We start from the raw sequence: 14,226 nt of genomic DNA, 5'->3' as shown, positions 1-14,226 counted from the left end.
ATATTAGTATCTGCTGACATGATGGAACCGTTATTATTATACTCACCATATGATTTAGAGTTGTCTGCAACCAATATAATGAGTGTGCTATGTAAGATCCAGAAGTTACTTTCAGTAACATCACGTTCTATACACAGTGGAACATTAGCGTTTACAGAGCAATACCAAGTCATTGGCCGTTCCACTCTAAATGGTACCTGTTAGGTTCCTGAATTCAGCTTGCATTTGAGTATTCCATGGCACTGAGTACTGTTCATGCAATACCTATACAGTTCCAAGTCACCCTGTGTAGTTATGTACACAAACGTACCACAAAATGAATTGAATAGAAAGTAATGCATTCAACTCAATGGTGTGTCTAGTTCTATTTTGCTGAAAATTAGCATGTTCTATCATGATGTAACCCATATTATTATACTCACAATAAGATTTAGAGTAGTCTGCAACCAATTTTATCAGTGTGCTACCTACGCTCCAGAACTTACTTTTAGTAACACACAGTTCTCTAAACAGTGGAACATAAGCTTTTACAAATGTAAAGCAAGTCATTGGCTGTTCCACTCTAAATAGTACCAGGTAGGTTCCTGAATTCAGCTTGCTTTCGAGTATTCCATGGCACTGAGCACTCTACATGCAATATCTATACAGTTCCAAATCACCCTGAGTAGTTATGTACACAACTTTACCACAAAATGCATTGAATAGAAAGTAATGCATTAATCTCAATGGAGTGGACAGTTCAATTTTACTGAATACTAGTATGTGTTAACATGATGTAACCCTTATTATTATACTCACCATATGATTTAGAGTAGTCTGCAACCAATTTTATGAGTGTGTTACCTACGCTCCTGAAGTTAGTTTCAGTAACACACTGTTCTCTACACGTTGGACATTAGCTTTTACATAACTAAAGCAAGTCATTGGCTGTTCCACTTTAAATGTTACAAGTTAGGTTCCTGAATTCAGCTTGCATTTGAGTATTCCATGGCACTGAGTACTGCTCATGCAATACCTATACAGTTCCAAATCACCCTGTGTAGTTATGTACACAAACTTACCACAAAATGAATTGAATAGAAAGTAATGCATTCAACTCAATGGTGTGTCTAGTTCTATTTTGCTGAAAATTAGCATGTTCTATCATGATGTAACCCTTATTATTATACTCACAATAAGATTTAGAGAACCGTGCAACCAATTTTATGAGTGTGCTACCTACGCTCCAGAACTTACTTTTAGTAACACACAGTTCTCCACACAGTGGAATATCAGCTTTTACAAAAGTAAAGCAAGTCATTGGCTGTTCCACTCTAAATGTTACTAGGTAGGTTCCTGAATTCAGTTTGCATTTGAGTATTCCATGGCACTGAGTACTATTCATGCAATATCTATACAGTTCCAAATCACCCTGAGTAGTTATGTACACAACCTTACCACAAAATGCATTGCATAGAAAGTAATACATTCAACTCAATGGCGTGTATAGTTCTATTTCGCTGATAATTAGTATGTGCCAACATGATGGAAACCTTATTATTATACTCAGCATATGATTTAGAGTAGTCTGCAACCAATTTAATGAGTGTGCTACCTAAGCTCCACAAGTTACTTTCAGTAACATCACGTTCCATACACAGTGGAACATTAGCGTTTACAGAGCAAGACCAAGTCATTGGCCGTTCCTCTCTAAATGGTACCTGATAGGTTCCTGAACTCAGCTTGCATTGGAGTATTTCTTGGCACTGATCACTCTACATGCAATGTCTATACAGCTCCAAATTACCCTGAGTAGATATGTACACACCCTTACCAAAAAATGCATTGAATACAAAGAAATGCATTCAATTCAATGGAGTTGACAGTTCAATTTTGCTGAATATTAGTATGTGCTAACATGATGTAAACCTTATTATTATACTCACCATATGATTTAGAGTAGACTGCAACCAATTTTATGAGTGTGCTACCTACGCTCCAGAAGTTACTTTTAGTAACACACTGTTCTCCACACAGTGGAACATTAGCTATTACATAACTAAAGCAAGTCTATGGCTGTTCCACTCTAAATGTTACTAGGTAGGTTCCTGAATTCAGATTGCTTTCGAGTATTCCATGGCACTGATCACTCTAAATGCAATATCTATACATTTCCAAATCAACCTCAGTAGTTCTGCACACAACCTTACTACAAAATGGATTGAATAGAAAGTAATGCATTCAACTCAATTGTGTGTTTAGTTCAATTTTGCTGAAAATTAGTATGTGCTAACATGATGGAACCGTTATTATTATACTCACCATATGATTTAGAGTTGTCTGCAACCAATATAATGTGTGTGCTATGTAAGCTCCAGAAGTTACTTTCAGTAACATCACGTTCCATACACAGTGGAACATTAGCGTTTACAGAGCAATACGAAGTCATTGGCCGTTCCACTCTAAATAGTACCTGTTAGGTTCCTGAACTCAGCTTGCATTGGAGTATTTCTTGGCACTGATCACTCTACATGCAATATCTAGACAGCTCCAAATCACCCTGAGTAGATATGTACACACCCTTACCACAAAATGCATTGAATACAAAGAAATGCATTCAACTCAATGGAGTGGACAGTTCAATTTTGCTGAATACTAGTGTGTGCTAACATGATGGAACCCTTATTATTATACACACCATATGATTTAGAGTAGTCTGCAAACAATTTTCTCAGTGTGCTACCTAAGCTCCACAAGTTACTTTCCGTAACATCACGTTCTCTACACAGTGGAACATTAGCGTTTACAGATTTAAAGCAAGTCATTGGCTGATCCACTCTAAATAGTACCAGGTAGGTTCCTGAATTCAGCTTGCTTTCGAGTATTCCATGGCACTGATCACTCTACATGTAATATCTATACAGTTCCAAATCACCCTGAGTAGTTATGTACACAACCTTACCACAAAATGCATTGAATAGAAAGTAATGCATTAATCTCAATGGAGTGGACAGTTCAATTTTTCTGAATACTAGTATGTGTTAACATGATGTAACCCTTATTATTATACTGACCATATGATTTAGTGTAGTCTGCAACCAATTTTATGAGTGTGTTACCTACGCTCCAGAAGTTACTTTCAGTAAACACACAGTTCTCTACACAGTGGAACATTAGCTTTTAGATAACTAAAGCAAGTCATTGGCAGTTCCACTCTAAATGTTACTTGGTAGGTTCCTAAATTCAGCTTGCATTTGAGTATTCCATGGCACTGAGTACTGTTCATGCAATATCTATACAGTTCCAAATCACCCTGTGTAGTTATGTACACAAACTTACCACAAAATGAATTGAATAGAAAGTAATGCATTCAACTCAATGGTGTGTCTAGTTTTATTTTGCTGAAAATTAGCATGTTCTAACGAGATGTAACCCTTATTATTATACTCACAATAAGATTTAGAGAACCGTGCAACCAATTTTATGAGTGTGCTACCTACGTTCCAGAAGTTACTTTCAGTAACATACAGTTCTCTACACAGTGGAATATCAGCTTTTTCATAACTAAAGCAAGTGATTGGCTGTTTCACTCTAAATGTTAAAAGGTAGGTTGCTGAATTCAGCTTGCATTTGAGTATTCCATGGCACTGACTACTGTTCATGCAATATCTATACAGTTCCAAATCACCCTGTGTAGTTATGTACACAACCTTATCACAGAATGCATTGTATAGAAAGTAATGCATTCAACACAATGAAGTGGAGAGTTCAGTTTTGCTGAATACTAGTATGTGCTAACATGATGGAACCCTTATTATTATACTCACCATATGATTTGAAGTAGTCTGCAAACAGTTTTAGCAGTGTGCTACCTAAGCTCCACAAGTTACTTTCAGTAACATCACGTTTTCTACACAGTGGAACATTAGCGTTTACAGATCTAAAGCAAGTCATTGGCTGTTCCACTCTAAATGGTACCAGGTAGGTTCCTGAATTCAGCTTGCTTTCGAGTATTCCATGGCACTGATCACTCTACATGCAATATCTATACAGTTCCAAATCACCCTGAGTAGTTATGTACACAACTATACCACAAAATGCATTGAATAGAAAGTAATGCATTAATCTCAATGGAGTGTGCAGTTCAATTTTACTGAATACTAGTATGTGTTAACATGATGTAACCCTTATTATTATACTGACCATATGATTTAGTGTAGTCTGCAACCAATTTTATGAGTGTGTTACCTACGCTCCAGAAGTTACTTTCAGTAAACACACAGTTCTCTGCACAGTGGAACGTTAGCTTTTAGATAACTAAAGCAAGTCTTTGGCAGTTCCACTCTAAATGTTACTTGGTAGGTTCCTAAATTCAGCTTGCATTTGTGTATTCCATGGCACTGAGTACTGTTCATGCAATATCTATACAGTTCCAAATCACCCTGTGTAGTTATGTACACAAACCTACCACAAAATGAATTGAATAGAAAGTAATGCATTGAACTCAATGGTGTGTCTAGTTCTATTTTGCTGAAAATTAGCATGTGCTAACATGATGGAACCGTTATTATTATACTCACCATATGATTTAGAGTTGTCTGCAACCAATATAATGAGTTTGCTATGTAAGTTCCAGAAGTTACTTTCAGTAACATCACGTTCTATACACAGTGGAACATTAGCGTTTACAGAGCAATACCAAGTCATTGGCCGTTCCTCTCTAAATGGTTCGTTAGGTTCCTGAACTCAGCTTGCATTGGAGTATTTCAAGGCACTGATCATTCTACATGCAATATCTATACAGCTCCAAATCACCCTGAGTAGATATGTACACACCCTTACCACAAAATGCATTGAATACAAAGAAATGCATTCAACTCAATGGAGTGGACAGTTCAATTTTGCTGAATACTAGTGTGTGCTAACATGATGGAACCCTTATTATTATACTCACCATATGATTTGAAGTAGTCTGCAAACAGTTTTAGCAGTGTGCTACCTAAGCTCCACAAGTTACTTTCAGTAACATCACGTTTTCTACACAGTGGAACATTAGCGTTTACAGATCTAAAGCAAGTCATTGGCTGATCCACTCTAAATAGTACCAGGTAGATTCCTGAATTCAGCTTGCTTTCGAGTATTCCATGGCACTGATCACTCTACATGCAATATCTGTACAGTTCCAAATCACCCTGAGTAGTTATGTGCTCAACCTTACCACAAAATGCATTGAATAGAAAGTAATGCATTAATCTCAGTGGAGTGGACAGTTCAATTCTGCTGAATACTAGTGTGTGCTAACATGATGGAACCCTTATTATTATACTCACAATAAGATTTAGAGAACCGAGCAACCAATTTTATGAGTGTGCTACCTACGCTCCAGAAGTTACTTTCAGTAACACACAGTTCTCTACACAGTGGAATATCAGCTTTTTCATAACTAATGCAAGTGATTGGCTGTTTCACTCTAAATGTTACGAGGTAGGTTCCTGATTTCAGCTTGCATTTGAGTATTCCATGGCACTGACTACTGTTCATGCAAAATCTACACAGTTCCAAATCACCCTGTGTAGTTATGTACACAACCTTATCACGAAATGCATTGAATAGAAAGTAATGCATTCAACACAATGAAGTAGACAGTTCAATTTTGCTGAATACTAGTATGTGCTAACATGATGGAACCCTTATTATTATACTCACCATATGATTTGGAGTAGTCTGCTAACAATTTTATCAGTGTGCTACCTAAGCTCCACAAGTTACTTTCAGTAACATCACGTTCTCTACACAGTGGAACATTAGCGTTTACAGATCTAAAGCATGTCATTGGTTGCTCCACTCTAAAAGGTACCCGTTAGGTTCCTGAACTCAGCTTGCTTTCGAGTATTCCATGGCACTGATCACTCTACATGCAATATCTATACAGTTCCAAATCAACCTCAGTAGTTCTGTACACAACCTTACCACAAAATGGATTGAATAGAAAGTAATGCATTCAACTCAATGGTGTGTTTAGTTCTATTTTGCTGAAAATTAGTATGTGCTAACATGATGGAACCCTTATTATTATACTCACCATATGATTTGGAGTAGTCTGCTAACAATTTTATCAGTGTGCTACCTAAGCTCCACAAGTTACTTTCAGTAACATCACGTTCTCTACACAGTGGAACATTAGCGTTTACAGATCTAAAGCATGTCATTGGTTGCTCCACTCTAAAAGGTACCCGTTAGGTTCCTGAACTCAGCTTGCTTTCGAGTATTCCATGGCACTGATCACTCTACATGCAATATCTATACAGTTCCAAATCAACCTCAGTAGTTCTGTACACAACCTTACCACAAAATGGATTGAATAGAAAGTAATGCATTCAACTCAATGGAGTGGACAGTTCAATTTTGCTGATAATTAGTATGTGCTAACATGATGGAAACCTTATTATTATACGCACCATATGATTTAGAGTAGTCTGCAACCAATTTAAAGAGTGTGTTACCTAAGCTCCAGAAGTTACTTTCAGTAACATCACGTTCCATACACAGTGGAACATTAGCGTTTACAGAGCAATACCAAGTCATTGGCCGTTCCTCTCTAAATGGTACCTGATAGGTTCCTGAACTCAGCTTGCATTTGAGTATTTCTTGGCACTGATCACTCTACATGCAATATCTATACAGCTCCAAATCACCCTGAGTAGATATGTACACACCCTTACCACAAAATGCATTGAATACAAAGAAATGCATTCAACTCAATGGAGTGGACAGTTCAATTTTGCTGAATACTAGTGTGTGCTAACATGATGGAACCCTTATTATTATACACACCATATCATTTAGAGTAGTCTGCAAACTATTTTCTCACTGTGCTACCTAAGCTCCACAAGTTACTTTCAGTAACATCACGTTTTCTACACATTGGAACATTAGCGTTTACAGATCTAAAGCAAGTCATTGGCTGATCCACTCTAAATCGTACCAGGTAGGTTCCTGAATTCAGCTTGCTTTCGAGTATTCCATGGCACTGATCACTCTACATGCAATATCTATACAGCTCCAAATCACCCTGAGTAGATATGTACACACCCTTACCACAAAATGCTTGGAATACTAAGAAATGCATTCAACTCAATGGAGTGGACAGTTCAATTTTGCTGATAATTAGTATGTGCTAACATGATGGAAACCTTATTATTATAAGCACCATATGATTTAGAGTAGTCTGCAACCAATTTAATGAGTGTGTTACCTAAGCTCCAGAAGTTACTTTCAGTAACATCACGTTCCATACACAGTGGAACATTAGCGTTTACTGAGCAATACCAAGTCATTGGCCGTTCCTCTCTAAATGGTACCCGTTAGGTTCCTGAACTCAGCTTGCATTGGAGTATTTCAAGGCACTGATCATTCTACATGCAATATCTATACAGCTCCAAATCACCCTGAGTAGATATGTACACACCCTTACCACAAAATGCATTGAATACAAAGAAATACATTCAACTCAATGGAGTGGACAGTTCAATTTTGCTGATAATTAGTATGTGCTAACATGATGGAAACCTTATTATTATAAGCACCATATGATTTAGAGTAGTCTGCAACCAATTTAATGAGTGTGTTACCTAAGCTCCAGAAGTTACTTTCAGTAACATCACGTTCCATACACAGTGGAACATTAGCGTTTACAGAGCAATACCAAGTCATTGGCCGTTCCTCTCTAAATGGTACCTGATAGGTTCCTGAACTCAGCTTGCATTGGAGTATTTCTTGGCACTGATCACTCTACATGCAATATCTATACAGCTCCAAATCACCCTGAGTAGTTATGTGCACAACTTTACCACAAAATGCATTGAATAGAAAGTAATGCATTAATCTCAATGGAGTGGACAGTTCAATTTTACTGAATACTAGTATGTGTTAACATGATGTAACCCTTATTATTATACTGACCATATGATTTAGTGTAGTCTGCAACCAATTTTATGAGTGTGTTACCTACGCTCCAGAAGTTACTTTCAGTAAACACACAGTTCTCTGCACAGTGGAATGTTAGCTTTTAGATAACTAAAGCAAGTCTTTGGCTGTTCCACTCTAAATGTTACTTGGTAGGTTCCTAAATTCAGCTTGCATTTGTGTATTCCATGGCACTGAGTACTGTTCATGCAATATCTATACAGTTCCAAATCACCCTGTGTAGTTATGTACACAAACTTACCACAAAATGAATTGAGTAGAAAGTAATGCATTCAACTCAATGGTGTGTCTAGTTCAATTTTGCTGAAAATTAGCATGTTCTATCATGATGTAACCCTTATTATTATACTCACAATAAGATTTAGAGAACCGAGCAACCAATTTTATGAGTGTGCTACCTACGCTCCAGAAGTTACATTCAGTAACACACAGTTCTCTACACAGTGGAATATCAGCTTTTTCATAACTAATGCAAGTGATTGGCTGTTTCACTCTAAATGTTACGAGGTAGGTTCCTGATTTCAGCTTGCATTTGAGTATTCCATGGCACTGACTACTGTTCATGCAAAATCTACACAGTTCCAAATCACCCTGTGTAGTTATGTACACAACCTTATCACGAAATGCATTGAATAGAAAGTAATGCATTCAACACAATGAAGTAGACAGTTCAATTTTGCTGAATACTAGTATGTGCTAACATGATGGAACCCTTATTATTATACTCACCATATGATTTGGAGTAGTCTGCTAACAATTTTATCAGTGTGCTACCTAAGCTCCACAAGTTACTTTCAGTAACATCACGTTCTCTACACAGTGGAACATTAGCGTTTACAGATCTAAAGCATGTCATTGGTTGCTCCACTCTAAAAGGTACCCGTTAGGTTCCTGAACTCAGCTTGCTTTCGAGTATTCCATGGCACTGATCACTCTACATGCAATATCTATACAGTTCCAAATCAACCTCAGTAGTTCTGTACACAACCTTACCACAAAATGGATTGAATAGAAAGTAATGCATTCAACTCAATGGTGTGTTTAGTTCTATTTTGCTGAAAATTAGTATGTGCTAACATGATGGAACCGTTATTATTATACTCACCATATGATTTAGAGTTGTCTGCAACCAATATAATGAGATTGCTATGTAAGCTCCAGAAGTTACTTTCAGTAACATCACGTTCTATACAGAGTGGAACATTAGCGTTTACTGAGCAATACCAAGTCATTGGCCGTTCCTCTCTAAATGGTACCCGTTAGGTTCCTGAACTCAGCTTGCATTGGAGTATTTCAAGGCACTGATCATTCTACATGCAATATCTATACAGCTCCAAATCACCCTGAGTAGATATGTACACACCCTTACCACAAAATGCATTGAATACAAAGAAATACATTCAACTCAATGGAGTGGACAGTTCAATTTTGCTGATAATTAGTATGTGCTAACATGATGGAAACCTTATTATTATAAGCACCATATGATTTAGAGTAGTCTGCAACCAATTTAATGAGTGTGTTACCTAAGCTCCAGAAGTTACTTTCAGTAACATCACGTTCCATACACAGTGGAACATTAGCGTTTACAGAGCAATACCAAGTCATTGGCCGTTCCTCTCTAAATGGTACCTGATAGGTTCCTGAACTCAGCTTGCATTGGAGTATTTCTTGGCACTGATCACTCTACATGCAATATCTATACAGCTCCAAATCACCCTGAGTAGATATGTACACACCCTTACACAAAATGCATTGAATACAAAGAAATGCATTCAAGACAATGGAGTGGACAGTTCAATTTTGCTGATAATTATTATGTGCTAACATGATGGAACCCTTATTATTATACACACCATATGATTTAGAGTAGTCTGCAAACTATTTTCTCACTGTGCTACCTAAGCTCCACAAGTTACTTTCAGTAACATCACGTTTTCTACACATTGGAACATTAGCGTTTACAGATCTAAAGCAAGTCATTGGCTGTTCCACTCTGAATGGTACCATGTAGGTTCCTGAATTCAGCTTGCTTTCGAGTATTCCATGGCACTGATCACTCTACATGCAATATCTATACAGTTCCAAATCACCCTGAGTAGTTATGTGCACAACTTTACCACAAAATGCATTGAATAGAAATTAATGCATTAATCTCAATGGAGTGGACAGTTCAATTTTACTGAATACTAGTATGTGTTAACATGATGTAACCCTTATTATTATACTGACCATATGATTTAGTGTAGTCTGCAACCAATTTTATGAGTGTGTTACCTACGCTCCAGAAGTTACTTTCAGTAAACACACAGTTCTCTGCACAGTGGAACGTTAGCTTTTAGATAACTAAAGCAAGTCTTTGGCAGTTCCACTCTAAATGTTACTTGGTAGGTTCCTAAATTCAGCTTGCATTTGTGTATTCCATGGCACTGAGTACTGTTCATGCAATATCTATGCAGTTCCAAATCACCCTGTGTAGTTATGTACACAAACTTACCACAAAATGAATTGAATAGAAAGTAATGCATTGAACTCAATGGTGTGTCTAGTTCTATTTTGCTGAAAATTAGCATGTTCTATCATGATGTAACCCTTATTATTATACTCACAATAAGATTTAGAGAACCGTGCAACCAATTTTATGAGTGTGCTACCTAAGCTCCAGAAGTTACTTTCAGTAACACACAGTTCTCTACACAGTGGAATATCAGCTTTTTCATAACTAAAGCAAGTGATTGGCTGTTTCACTCTAAATGTTACGAGGTAGGTTCCTGATTTCAGCTTGCATTTGAGTATTCCATGGCACTGACTACTGTTCATGCAAAATCTATACAGTTCCAAATCACCCTGTGTAGTTATGTACACAACCTTATCACAAAATGCATTGAATAGAAAGTAATGCATTCAACACAATGTAGTAGACAGTTCAATTTTGCTGAATGCTACTATGTGATAACATGATGGAACCCTTATTATTATACTCACCATATGATTTGGAGTTGTCTGCTTACAATTTTATCAGTGTGCTACCTAAGCTCCACACGTTACTTTCAGTAACATCACGTTCTCTACACAGTGGAACATTAGCGTTTTCAGATCTAAAGCATGTCATTGGCTGTTCCACTCTAAATGGTACCCGTTAGGTTCCTGAACTCAGCTTGCATTGGAGTATTTCAAGGCACTGATCATTCTACATGCAATATCTATACAGCTCCAAATCACCCTGAGTAGATATGTACACACCCTTACCACAAAATGCTTGGAATACTAAGAAATGCATTCAACTCAATGGAGTGGACAGTTCAATTTTGCTGATAATTAGTATGTGCTAACATGATGGAAACCTTATTATTATACGCACCATATGATTTAGAGTAGTCTGCAACCAATTTAAAGAGTGTGTTACCTAAGCTCCAGAAGTTACTTTCAGTAACATCACGTTCCATACACAGTGGAACATTAGCGTTTACAGAGCAATACCAAGTCATTGGCCGTTCCTCTCTAAATGGTACCTGATAGGTTCCTGAACTCAGCTTGCATTTGAGTATTTCTTGGCACTGATCACTCTACATGCAATATCTATACAGCTCCAAATCACCCTGAGTAGATATGTACACACCCTTACCACAAAATGCATTGAATACAAAGAAATGCATTCAACTCAATGGAGTGGACAGTTCAATTTTGCTGAATACTAGTGTGTGCTAACATGATGGAACCCTTATTATTATACACACCATATCATTTAGAGTAGTCTGCAAACTATTTTCTCACTGTGCTACCTAAGCTCCACAAGTTACTTTCAGTAACATCACGTTTTCTACACATTGGAACATTAGCGTTTACAGATCTAAAGCAAGTCATTGGCTGATCCACTCTAAATCGTACCAGGTAGGTTCCTGAATTCAGCTTGCTTTCGAGTATTCCATGGCACTGATCACTCTACATGCAATATCTATACAGCTCCAAATCACCCTGAGTAGATATGTACACACCCTTACCACAAAATGCTTGGAATACTAAGAAATGCATTCAACTCAATGGAGTGGACAGTTCAATTTTGCTGATAATTAGTATGTGCTAACATGATGGAAACCTTATTATTATAAGCACCATATGATTTAGAGTAGTCTGCAACCAATTTAATGAGTGTGTTACCTAAGCTCCAGAAGTTACTTTCAGTAACATCACGTTCCATACACAGTGGAACATTAGCGTTTACTGAGCAATACCAAGTCATTGGCCGTTCCTCTCTAAATGGTACCCGTTAGGTTCCTGAACTCAGCTTGCATTGGAGTATTTCAAGGCACTGATCATTCTACATGCAATATCTATACAGCTCCAAATCACCCTGAGTAGATATGTACACACCCTTACCACAAAATGCATTGAATACAAAGAAATACATTCAACTCAATGGAGTGGACAGTTCAATTTTGCTGATAATTAGTATGTGCTAACATGATGGAAACCTTATTATTATAAGCACCATATGATTTAGAGTAGTCTGCAACCAATTTAATGAGTGTGTTACCTAAGCTCCAGAAGTTACTTTCAGTAACATCACGTTCCATACACAGTGGAACATTAGCGTTTACAGAGCAATACCAAGTCATTGGCCGTTCCTCTCTAAATGGTACCTGATAGGTTCCTGAACTCAGCTTGCATTGGAGTATTTCTTGGCACTGATCACTCTACATGCAATATCTATACAGCTCCAAATCACCCTGAGTAGTTATGTGCACAACTTTACCACAAAATGCATTGAATAGAAAGTAATGCATTAATCTCAATGGAGTGGACAGTTCAATTTTACTGAATACTAGTATGTGTTAACATGATGTAACCCTTATTATTATACTGACCATATGATTTAGTGTAGTCTGCAACCAATTTTATGAGTGTGTTACCTACGCTCCAGAAGTTACTTTCAGTAAACACACAGTTCTCTGCACAGTGGAATGTTAGCTTTTAGATAACTAAAGCAAGTCTTTGGCTGTTCCACTCTAAATGTTACTTGGTAGGTTCCTAAATTCAGCTTGCATTTGTGTATTCCATGGCACTGAGTACTGTTCATGCAATATCTATACAGTTCCAAATCACCCTGTGTAGTTATGTACACAAACTTACCACAAAATGAATTGAGTAGAAAGTAATGCATTCAACTCAATGGTGTGTCTAGTTCAATTTTGCTGAAAATTAGCATGTTCTATCATGATGTAACCCTTATTATTATACTCACAATAAGATTTAGAGAACCGAGCAACCAATTTTATGAGTGTGCTACCTACGCTCCAGAAGTTACATTCAGTAACACACAGTTCTCTACACAGTGGAATATCAGCTTTTTCATAACTAATGCAAGTGATTGGCTGTTTCACTCTAAATGTTACGAGGTAGGTTCCTGATTTCAGCTTGCATTTGAGTATTCCATGGCACTGACTACTGTTCATGCAAAATCTACACAGTTCCAAATCACCCTGTGTAGTTATGTACACAACCTTATCACGAAATGCATTGAATAGAAAGTAATGCATTCAACACAATGAAGTAGACAGTTCAATTTTGCTGAATACTAGTATGTGCTAACATGATGGAACCCTTATTATTATACTCACCATATGATTTGGAGTAGTCTGCTAACAATTTTATCAGTGTGCTACCTAAGCTCCACAAGTTACTTTCAGTAACATCACGTTCTCTACACAGTGGAACATTAGCGTTTACAGATCTAAAGCATGTCATTGGTTGCTCCACTCTAAAAGGTACCCGTTAGGTTCCTGAACTCAGCTTGCTTTCGAGTATTCCATGGCACTGATCACTCTACATGCAATATCTATACAGTTCCAAATCAACCTCAGTAGTTCTGTACACAACCTTACCACAAAATGGATTGAATAGAAAGTAATGCATTCAACTCAATGGTGTGTTTAGTTCTATTTTGCTGAAAATTAGTATGTGCTAACATGATGGAACCGTTATTATTATACTCACCATATGATTTAGAGTTGTCTGCAACCAATATAATGAGATTGCTATGTAAGCTCCAGAAGTTACTTTCAGTAACATCACGTTCTATACAGAGTGGAACATTAGCGTTTACTGAGCAATACCAAGTCATTGGCCGTTCCTCTCTAAATGGTACCCGTTAGGTTCCTGAACTCAGCTTGCATTGGAGTATTTCAAGGCACTGATCATTCTACATGCAATATCTATACAGCTCCAAATCACCCTGAGTAGATATGTACACACCCTTACCAC

Source organism: Hypanus sabinus, chromosome 11, assembly GCF_030144855.1.
Source record: "Hypanus sabinus isolate sHypSab1 chromosome 11, sHypSab1.hap1, whole genome shotgun sequence".
Lineage (NCBI taxonomy): Eukaryota > Metazoa > Chordata > Chondrichthyes > Myliobatiformes > Dasyatidae > Hypanus > Hypanus sabinus.
Note: the sequence above shows the minus strand (reverse complement) of the source record.